At 38.3% G+C, this 11,240-nt stretch overlaps 1 pseudogene; it reads left to right on the top strand.

Annotated features, from left to right (window-relative positions):
* Positions 1 to 8,436: 8,436 nt before the first annotated feature.
* Positions 8,437 to 10,030, top strand: LOC125392088 (DCN1-like protein 1 pseudogene; annotated as a pseudogene).
* The last annotated feature ends 1,210 nt before the right edge of the window (positions 10,031 to 11,240 follow it).

The raw sequence follows: 11,240 nt of genomic DNA, 5'->3' as shown, positions 1-11,240 counted from the left end.
TATCTGTCAGAAGGTACTCTAGTAGTGTAACATGAGGGCCGGCTTGTTGGGGTTTCTGTCCCGCCCGGTACCCCACAACCGGCAAGACCCAAGGAAAATCAATCACACAGAGATCTCTATAAGTTATAAAGCTGATTGGTCCATTAGGTCAGGCTACTTATTAGCTCTTATAACTTATGTTACCCCATTATCCTTATCTACATTAGCACATGGCTCAGTACCTTTTCCATTCCAGCGGGGCAGCTTACATCTTTCCTCTCCGGTGGTCTGGGCAGAACTGTCAGAGGGAGCTTCCTGTTTTCCCAGAATACTCCCAGTCTCTTTGCTCCACCCCTACTTCCTGTCTGGCTTTCCTGCCTATACTGCCTGCCTGGCCAATCAGCGTTTTATTAAAATATGATTGACAGAATACAGACAATTCTCCCACACCATAGTAGCTCAGTAGTACAGAGCCAGCTCTAAAAACCAGATGACATCTATAGTCACATGCTTGTAGCAGGAATGCTGTACTGGCTGGTTTTGTGTGTCAACTTGACACAAACTAGATTCAGCGAGGAAGGAGCCTCAGTTGAGGAAATGCCTCCATGAGATTCAGCTGCAGGGTATCTTCTCAAGGAGTGATTGATGGGGGAGGTCCCAGCCTATGGTGGGTGGTGCCATCCCTGGGCTGGTGGTCCTAGGTTCTTTAAGAAAGCAGGCTAAGCAAGTCAGAAGAAACAAGCCAGTAAGCAACAGTCCTCCATGGCCTCTGCGTCAGCTCCTGTCTCCAGGTTTCTACCGTGTTTGAGTTCCTGTCCTGACTTCCTTTGGTGATGAACAGCAATGCTGAAGTATAAGCCAAGTAAACCCTTTCCTCCCCAACTTGCTTGTTTGGTCAGGGTGTTTTGCCACAGCAATAGAAACCCTAAAAGACAAATGCTTAGTGGATATTTAAAGTACTAATCCAGGCCCAGATATATAGATCTCAAAACTGTAGTTGCTTAATCAAATCCAAACCCACATGGAAAATACCTCTGGGGTCGAACAGCGGTATGAATGGCGCAGTCTCAGAAAGGTAGGAGACTCTGCCCAGCCAATTAGGCTAAGTGTAACCAGCAGAGGCCTCTAGTCATGCAGACAGGAGGCTAAGATAGCTGTAGTGAAGGTCTAAGATGTGGCTAGCCGAGGCTCCTTAGCAACACAAATCACAGCAAAGGCCCCAACTGTGCCTGACCTATGTCCCAATTTTCAAAGACTCTGAAAAGAAACCATTCAATACTGTTAGAGTAAAGAATGTATCCTTTTTTCATTTTTCTTATTTTTGTCTTTTGTGTTTTACCTTCTAAAGTTTTACTGAACTTTTGGTAGTATTTTAACTTACCACATTAAACACACACACACACACACACACACACACACACATATTCACTTTCATAGGTTTAGTTTAACTGTTTACACCTTGCCTTGTTGGGCAATTTTTGACCCACCATTTCACTCTTTTCTCCCTCTTTCTGCTATGCTTTTTCCAAATTTTGGATCATATTAATTTCTGGAATTCTTTATGTTCTAATTGACCTTCTTAACACTTGTCTAGTTTTGATTATGGCTTTCTCATTTTTGAGGAAAGTGTCCACTCTTTTTCTATCCTTTTATTCAAATTCAACCTTATTTCTGTTTTCCCCCTTTACATGACCCCTTTATCATCATATAGGAAAACTATATTACTGACACAGCAACACCAAAATAAATAAATAAACAAATAAATAAAACTTTTGTTAGTTGTAAAAGATATGTAAATAGACTATTTTCCACTATAATTCTGGAGGTAAAGATTTGCATAACTGATTCATCAGGAATAAGGATCAAGTGACAGGCATACAAATACTAAAAAGGAATACCAGTCACAGATTTGCACTAGAGATCTTAAACTACAAGATATAATGGTTTAAAGTATGAATAAACACTCATGTACATATAAACAGCATTCATTGGGCTCAGTGAATTATATCAAAATCGAAACACTAAGCTGGGAAAGGGTTGTTTAGGGAGGCAGGTAAGTTGCAAAGAAGTGGTTGGATATAATCGAGATATACTATATAATGTATGAATTCTCTAATAATAAAACATATTTTTTTAAAAAAAATTAAAGTCAGGCGTGGTAATGCCCACTTTTAACCTCAGCATTCAAGAGGCCAAGGCAGATGGTTCTCTGTGAATTCAAGCTCAGCCTAGTCTACACAGTGAGGTTCAGGCTACCCAGAGTAATATAATCAGACTACCCCAAAAGAAGAAAAAAAAAACTGAAAGAAAAAAAGATAGATTTTGTTTTACCCTTAAGCAACAACCAACTACCAAGTAGTTTAATATTCAAATTCAGATTCATCTAATTTTGAAAAAAAATTATAAGCAAAATAAAATATCATATATTTCATTACAGAAAATGATAACCATTTCAAAATACAACATAGGAAAACATGTTGCTGTTTGATGTAAAACATTAAAACACTTAAGTTCAGGAAAGATATCCAAAAAGTAGATGATAAAGTGGGACTTAGTAGTTAACTGCAAATTCAAACCGAGTAACTGGGATTTCACTAGAAATATTTATAACTTAAATGTTCACATAGTGAATCAAAAGAATCTTTTAAAGTATCAGTAACTTAAACAATTTTTTAAATATTTATAACGTTATTTCTGTAAAATTTAAAAGAAACCCAAATAACTCGAGCTTCCAGACAATATGGCTAAGTCTGTTGGGTGCTGTTTGAAATGTTTATTATTAGCACTGGAGTGACCCATGGTGTTTTTTAAAATTTTTTTTGGTAAGACATTTTTGGGGCACTGTAAGATGAATTTGCAAACAGGATTTGGAAGGTTTTCTTACTTGTCTATGTTATGAAATATCATAAAGTAATCAGAAGACGAAAGGATTAGGTGAAGTCGTGTGTGAAATTCTTTCTATGGGGGAAGCCAGGCGGTTCTGGCTGGCTTATGATCTGCCCTATCTATGGTAACTAACTCTGTTTCTCTAAATGGGTAGCTATTTCATAAACACGCTGGCTGTCCATATTTTGTGGTGCTGCTTTAGAAAGGACTGTAAAGATTGTTCCTCTTGGAATAGTATCCTGAGGAGTAGGACATAAGGAAGCTGGGCATTGTCACAACACATAGTCATGGCAATCAGTTGAACTCAGTATTGAACTAACGTCATAGATGATAAATTCATGTTTACCGAACATATGAATAGACCAACTAATAAACTCTAGACTTATGTAAGGAGTCCATACAGATGGAAGCAAACTGAAACATCATTTTGGTTGCATGGAAAACTTGCACTTCCAGGTAGACTATTTATAAAAACATATACTTGCTGATCATAAGGTCAACAGCCATTCCTCCACATTAGCCCTGTATTTTTGTTTGGTTCAGATTTGACTTCACCTACAATGGCAGTCTCATACTTTACCGACTTCTCAAGAGTTAACAGGAAGCGGGTTTCATGAAGTCTGAAAGGCATCCCATCCCGTCCTCGGATATTTCTCATCTGATACCCACGGTATCTGTTCTACAGTTAGCTGTGCTCTATAGTAACCTGGGCATTTCTTTAAATCATTTATTCCTTTAGCAAATAATTATTACACTTCCAGATGCCTCCAGATGGAAACTCCCTCTGTAGAATGTTCCATGTTCCACTTTAAGTGACCTTTAGGGCTGGTGTTCGGTTCCACTCTCGCCTAAGCATAGGGTTAAACTTCCCGATGCTTACAGCAAGCTTTGAAATACAAAGCAAATGGTTGTTTGCCATACTAGACACGGAAGAAGCAAGGTATTCGTCCTGCATAGGCTTATGAATTTAAAATCCACTGCAGTCTTTAAAAGAGAGAAAAGCCGACATAGAGCTATAATTCATATTTATCCCATCTCTCCCTTTTGAAATCAGTTATTTCATTTTATATTTCATGTAAATATACCCCACAGGTAAATTAAAGGATAAGTGAGGTTTTTGTTTTTTTTTAAAATCCTATTAAAATACCGTTACTTTGAGAAGTTTGTGTCATGTTTTAGATGAGTCCATTAACGTGAGTGAGCCTTCTTCATCTTTCTAAATACTTGTAAAATGCTTCATATATGTATTACTTGCTTACCTGATAGCACTGCTTTCTCAGAAAAAGACGATCAGAGCTCTCTAACTTATTAGAAAAAGGAAAAATCCAGTGAAGACATTTTGTACCTTTTGGAGGGCCAATTAGATTGAATAACTCTCTGGAAGTTGAAAGTCTTATGTGAATGTATCCTAGTATTTACTGTAGCTCAAAAGAAGTCTGGTTCACAGCCAGAGCTTTCTGTCTGAGACCCATTGGGACTTTTGTTTCTCTTTGCAAGGATTGTCTCTCTGGACTTTTATTAGTAACATGCTGAACACCAAGAAAAAACGCCTCACCCAGTGCGGTTTTCTCGGATCATGTCATTTCTCAGGGTGACAGGAATGTAATGTAGGTGAAAGCAGAGTCCTCATTTCCGTATTTTCTAAACGCTGTAGTGATCTGAGAGACATGGCTGAGCTAGAGAAGAAGGATGGACACCACTGAGGTCCAGAATCCTGTAAATGAGGCTTGACTCTTATTTTACAGGGGTCGATCTGGTTGATAAGTTGCACAGTAGAGACAGGCTATGTATTGCAAGTTTTAGATAGACTTGAATACATCAGATGGTCCTCCGTAAGTTTCTCTTTGAAACTTGCAACTTAAGAATTTTTCTCTCTTGGAAGTGCTTTAAATGTTCACACTTCCCCAGAATTGAATAGAAAAATTAAGACAAAAAAAAACAAAATAAAAATAATGGACGGGGTAAGAGCCACTGTGTTCTGGAATCAAATGTAGGGGGATTCACATTTTCCTGCACACATCTTTAGCTTCCAGGTTGGATCTCTTTGGTAACTTAGGGACTTTCAGAAATTCAAATATACGCTGGCAATTTTCCATATGAATTTATTTTTAAGATGCTAAATATCTGAAACCTTTAGACAAATGCAATCAATGTCTATGTTGTTATATCATGTATCAGTCACAGATAAATTCTTTAGCAAAAATTACAAGACATGGTGAGGGCCTTGATCTTTCCCACCAAGGAAACATACATAAAAAATAAGCATAAATATAATTCTCATTATTTTCATTCAGATTTGCCTCTACTTCTTTTATAGCTATATAAACTTTACACAGAAGTGTAAACGCAGCATTTTCTCATACAATGTTGTGTCACTAAGTGCTGTGTCTTTGAGAACAAACACATTGCCTTGTGTGGACTTTATTCTTACTGCCATGCCATGTCCCATCTTCTGAATATATTGTATTCATGTGTAATATTCTCCTCTAAGTGAATACACAGTTCATTTGTAAAGATCACAGACACTAAAATTCTACGAATATTACTGGACCTGTCCCCTGGCCTCATGCATCTGAGTGTTGCTAGAATGGATTTCTAAAAGGAGGAAATGTCGAGTGGCTGAGATCTGTCTTCAGTTCAGCAAACATGACCATGTAGCTTTCTTCTACTAGAAATATGATGGTTTTAGTTCCTGAACTAAATGATTCTCCCCATCATTTAGTGATCTAAGCATTATATCCCCATTATAACAATGTGAAGTGACTATTGGTAAGGTTTTAAACGACATTCTTTCAGTGCTAAGTATGTTATCACAGAGATCCCTGAAAGAACATCCATTTATAGTAAAACAGCTAAAGTTAGAAGGCAGAGTGTCACTTTTTGCAAACTGAGTTGAGAATGTATTTGTCAAGAATATTGAGTTCCCCCCACCCCAGTCCTCTCCACATACTCAGAAATCATCAGACAGCATGGGAAGTTTGCCCTTGAGTACTAAAACCACACTTTAAGCTGAAGGAGCATTAAAGAACTTCAGCGGTTCAGGGATGAGCCTGGGTTGGCACCTGGAGGTCATAGAGTCAGGGCTTAGTACATTCAATTCTGGCATCTTCAAGAAGGTTTCTGCCCTCTACTCAAATCCATTTTCTGCACATGTTAAGCAGAAAAAATACATTATTCAAACTATATTCTCAGTACGTAACAAGAAACCTTAACCCAAAAATCAATCTTTAATAAATAAATAAATAGGGATTATTAGTTTGTACCGCTGTGATGTTACCCAGATCTCTGGGGCCAGCATTAAATTCTATCACTTTCATCCACATTCTAGATAATAACAAAGAATATCTTCAGTTGACAAAATAAACTTACAAACAAATCATTTGAGAATCAAAATAGGTATTTTAGAGACATCTTCCTTCCCTCAAGTCATAACATGCACTTGGGGAGACCTACCCTTTATGCACCCAAACAGTTTTTGAGACTTTGTGTGGAATGGAGAAAGAGCACAGCAAAATACATGGTGGTATCCCAGTTACATTAGCCAGGTAAACCATTCGAAGCTGTTTGCAGTGACTCATATTTGAAATCCTAGCACTTAGAAAGCTGAGGCAGGACTAGTAGTCCAAGTTTTCGGACAACCTGGGTTACCTAGTAATTTCAGTCCAGCATGTAATATAGCGTGAGACCCTATCTCATAAGCATAAAGAAAAAGGAAATTATTCCAATGGAATTAAGAAAAGAGAATGTTGCCATTACATGCACTACTTATTTTGGAAGCAAGGTTCATACAATCCCTCCATTCTTGGACTTGGTGGGTCTATTTGTAGTCAGTTAGATTAACAGATTGTTTTGGGATCACCAAGTTCAGAATCCAGTTCCCTTCTCCAGTCACTAGTTTGTAACCATCCAGGGAAAATAGATTATTAATGACAAATACGATTCGTGCCTAAAAGAGATAATCAAGAAATGTATTACAAACTTCTGCAGCTATTAATTGCTTTCACGTTATCCCTGCTTCCCACATCAATCAGAGAGAATGAATACACACTGAACATTCATACAGCACTGTTGTACCTCCTAAAGACTCCCGGGTGCCATCACACCGCTCTCATTGTCAACGAGAAGCCTGGGTATTGGTCCCCTATTTGACCTTAGGCAGTATGATGCAGAAGGCCCCAAACCTACCAAAATGTACCCTTCCAGGACATTCATAGGGCTAATCTGTCACTGTAATGACTCGCTTTAGGCAACCAAGCATCCTTTTACTACTTAGCCATCAGTCATTGTTTGACAGCCAGGTCTGTGGTCTTCATTTAAAAAGAAAAGATTCTCAAGAAACCTTTCATTTTATAAGTGGTAAGCACAGTGAGTACTTGATAGAATTAGGGTACTGAAGGGTTGAATGCTCAGTCCTACCTTTGGGGCTGGCAACTGGGGGACCTTGTTGATGTCATTTCTTTAGACCTTGTTGATATCATTAGCTTCTTTAGACCTCATTCATCTCTTTTCCCCATTTCTGGAGAAATAATAAGCTCTACTTTAAAGGGGGACCTCACAACACTACATGAAAAAAGATGTAAAAATGCTGAATACTATTTATAATGATATGATACAACTCAGCTTATGTACCTGATTCAAAATGAGATGAGATAACATAGGACAAATGGATACCTCTGTGTTAAATCTGCATTAGCCCCATTTAGATGACTCATAAAAACTAGAAGTTAATATATACATGTTAATATATAATATTATATATATATATACATACACACACACATACGTGTGTGTGTGTGTGTGTGTGTGTGTGTGTGAAAAACTATTTTCCCAGTATTTCATATTTGATTCTTGTAGGGACAGATGTAAAGTTCTGGGGAAGGAAGAAAAGCTAAGCTTTATTTTACAAACGTATTCCAAGCACTGCTCCAGGTCTTTGCAGAACTGACTTAACTAAATGGGAACTGTTATGACCAGTTTTACAAAGAGAGAAGGGCTCTAATATAATGAATGTGTTAATCCCACTTGGTCAGTAACTGGGTCAAGCCCAGGTCTTATTGTCTTCAAAGGTCTTTGTGTTCCACTGCCTTTTGCAAAACACAGTGAGTTGCTTCGGCTCTATTATTTAGCCATGATTAAACAAATGGAACTGCCTTTCTACTTAGCTCCAAACAGATATTGGTCTCCTCAACTGTTTGCCAATGCTGCAGCCACAACCATTAGTGCTGTTTTCAGAGCAGAGTGCCTCCAATTGCTTTCCATGGAAACACAGCCTCACGGATGCTTGACGCATAAAACATCAGCCATTATTTCCCTCCACGGAGATTCAAAGTAGTTTAACAAATTAAGGACACTGCATAGTCCTAAGCCAAGGCTATTAGTTCAATTTTCTGAAGCTCAGAGTGTCCTCTGATCAGCCAACTCCCTCCCCTCACCAGACAGTTTAAAAAACACCCAGGGAAAACACATTCTGTTTTGGGAAGTATCACTATCTGGCCTTCTGGGACCATAACCTCAGACAAACCTTGTACTACTGTACTATTGTATAGGACATAAAACTAGATCACGATTCGCTGCGGAGCTGGAGGAGGAGGGGAGAGGTCCGGAGGACACCAACATGAACAAGTTGAAATCATTGCAGAAGGATAAAGTTCGTCAGTTTATGATCTTCACACAACCTAGTGAAAAAACTGCTGTGAGTTGTCTTTCTCAAAATGACTGGAAGTTAGATGTTGCAACAGATAATTTTTTTCAAAATCCAGAACTTTATATACGGGAGAGTGTCAAAGGATCATTGGACAGGAAGAAGTTAGAACAACTTTACAATAGATACAAAGATCCTCAAGATGAAAATAAAATTGGCATAGATGGCATACAGCAGTTCTGTGATGATCTGGCCCTCGATCCAGCCAGCATTAGTGTATTGATCATCGCATGGAAGTTCAGGGCAGCCACACAGTGCGAGTTCTCCAAACGGGAGTTCATGGATGGCATGGCAGAATTAGGATGTGACAGCATAGAAAAACTAACGGCCCAAATACCCAAGATGGAACAAGAATTGAAAGAACCAGGACGATTTAAGGATTTTTACCAATTTACTTTTAATTTTGCAAAGAATCCAGGACAAAAAGGATTAGATCTAGAAATGGCCATTGCTTACTGGAACTTAGTGCTTAATGGAAGATTTAAATTCTTAGACTTATGGAATAAATTTTTGTTGGAGCATCATAAACGATCAATACCAAAAGACACGTGGAATCTTCTGTTAGACTTCAGTTCAATGATTGCAGATGACATGTCCAATTATGATGAAGAAGGAGCATGGCCTGTTCTTATTGATGACTTTGTGGAATTTGCGCGCCCTCAAATTGCTGGGACGAAAAGTACAACAGTGTAGCACTAAGGAACCTTCTAGAATGTACATAGTCTGTACAATAAATATAACGGGAAATACACAGTCAATTTCTGCTGGCTGGACCAAACTGAAGATCAATCCTCACAGTTCAGACTGAGGGTTGAGACAAACTTTAAGGATACATCTTGGACTATATCGTACTCATTCTTCTACTGGTGGTTTGGGCTTGTCTTCTAGTCTGGGCCACTCTAGGTATTTATAATTCCAACATTGTGGATTTCATCTTATACCTGTGGACCATCTTAGTTTGTCTTCCCATAAGTCATAGAAGCTTGATGGTGATTATTTTGAGGTTTCCATTCTTGCATAAAAGCACAATGCTGTCTTCATCAGAAAACAATCTGGCATAAGAATTAAACATAATAATGAACACCACAAACAATTTATAAAAACTTCTTAAGTATATGCTTTGGGCTAGTTGCAAAGACTATGCTGGTAGCCCTTCAAATGAGAGGGATTTATCTGAGTATACCGGATCTGGAATGGTGTTTGCTTTGAGGGAATTTAATTTTTCCTGGCAAACTACATGCACTGTTGATGTGAGTGGAATAGCTGATGACACCCACATATGACAGATTTAAGATAACCTGGTGACTACCTGAGACATGTCTGTGTTTCAGACTCTCACAAAGGTTCTACGGAACAGTCTGTGGGTGTCCTACCATGTTTGTACACAGTGGTCCTGCAGGGAACTTTATTTAAAAAATATTGTACTGGGATATAATGTTAGATTCCACTCGCGTCTGCATCACACAGCACAGAATTGGATTTCATTATGCTTTGAAATGCTTCTATGCCTTTCGAATAAGTTAAACTATTTTGTTTGTTTTGAATGTTTTGGATTGCTATATAATACAATGTTCTAAATTTAAAAAAAAAACTAGATCACACTGTAACAGAGGCTGTGTCACTGTCAAACTGCAGCTGTTTCCCATTTCATAGGTAGGAAGCAGAGTTCAGTGCGAAGTTTGCCATGTTCTCAACATACCAAGTGTTCTGGACCACACTGAGCCTTGGTCCCCTGAGGTAGGGGACGCTAGAGTTGGGAGTAGGTGAGTTGTCCCAGAGGACAAAGGTTTCTCCACCAATTCACTTAGGATTATTCCAGGAGAAATGTTTGAAATGTGATAAAGTAAAGGTGGTCACTATTACATCACTTGAGCCTGACATTTAGTTACCATGAAATACAGGGCTTATGGAATTCTGGGGTGTCTGTGAGCCAGTCTCATGTGTAACATGATGTGTAAAGTCTATAGCCCTTTTTAAAAAGAAAAAGTACAATGTATTAGGTCTGGTGATAAATTTCCTTATATCTGTCCTAGCTTCTCCTACAATGGGGATAGTGTTTAATTTCTTACAAAATATCATTGAAGTGATGTATAATTAATGAAAACTCAGGGTCAGAAATTGGAGTTTAACCTGAATATCCAACAAGCAAAACAGCCAGTCAGTGGCTCTTACCTCGACCTCAGTTTGAAATGGTGATCCTTTCTCCAGGAATCTCAGAATGAGACTGTGTCTGAGAGCTGTCTCCCCCTGTTTTATATTCCTCTCTAGGGCTGTGACTAAATGCATGTACCACTGGGATAAAAGGCATGCACCACCCGATTTCTATGGCAACTAGGGTGGCTATTGGGAATAAAGGTGCACATCATTGTGGGATTAAAGGTGCGTGTTACCATAATCTAGTCTGTAAGGCTGACCAGTGGGACTGTTTTACTCTCAGATTTTCAGGCAGACTTTACTTATTAAAATGCAATTGAAATGCTACTACATTTCCCCCTTTTGTCTAAAATAAAAAAGAAGGCTGTAATGAATATAATAAAACTATATACAATAATCACAATGACTATATACAATATATACAGGCAATAAATACATCAACAATGTCTAGTCCATTTGCATTTGACAAATTCAAAGAAAATATTTCATATCTATCCTACCTTGGTGAGTCCAAAGTTGT

This window comes from Myodes glareolus, chromosome 12, assembly GCF_982192425.1.
Source record: "Myodes glareolus chromosome 12, mMyoGla1.1, whole genome shotgun sequence".
NCBI classification, from domain to species: Eukaryota; Metazoa; Chordata; class Mammalia; order Rodentia; family Cricetidae; genus Myodes; species Myodes glareolus.
The sequence above is the reverse complement of the archived record's forward strand: the minus strand, read 5'-3'. Positions and strand labels throughout refer to the sequence as shown.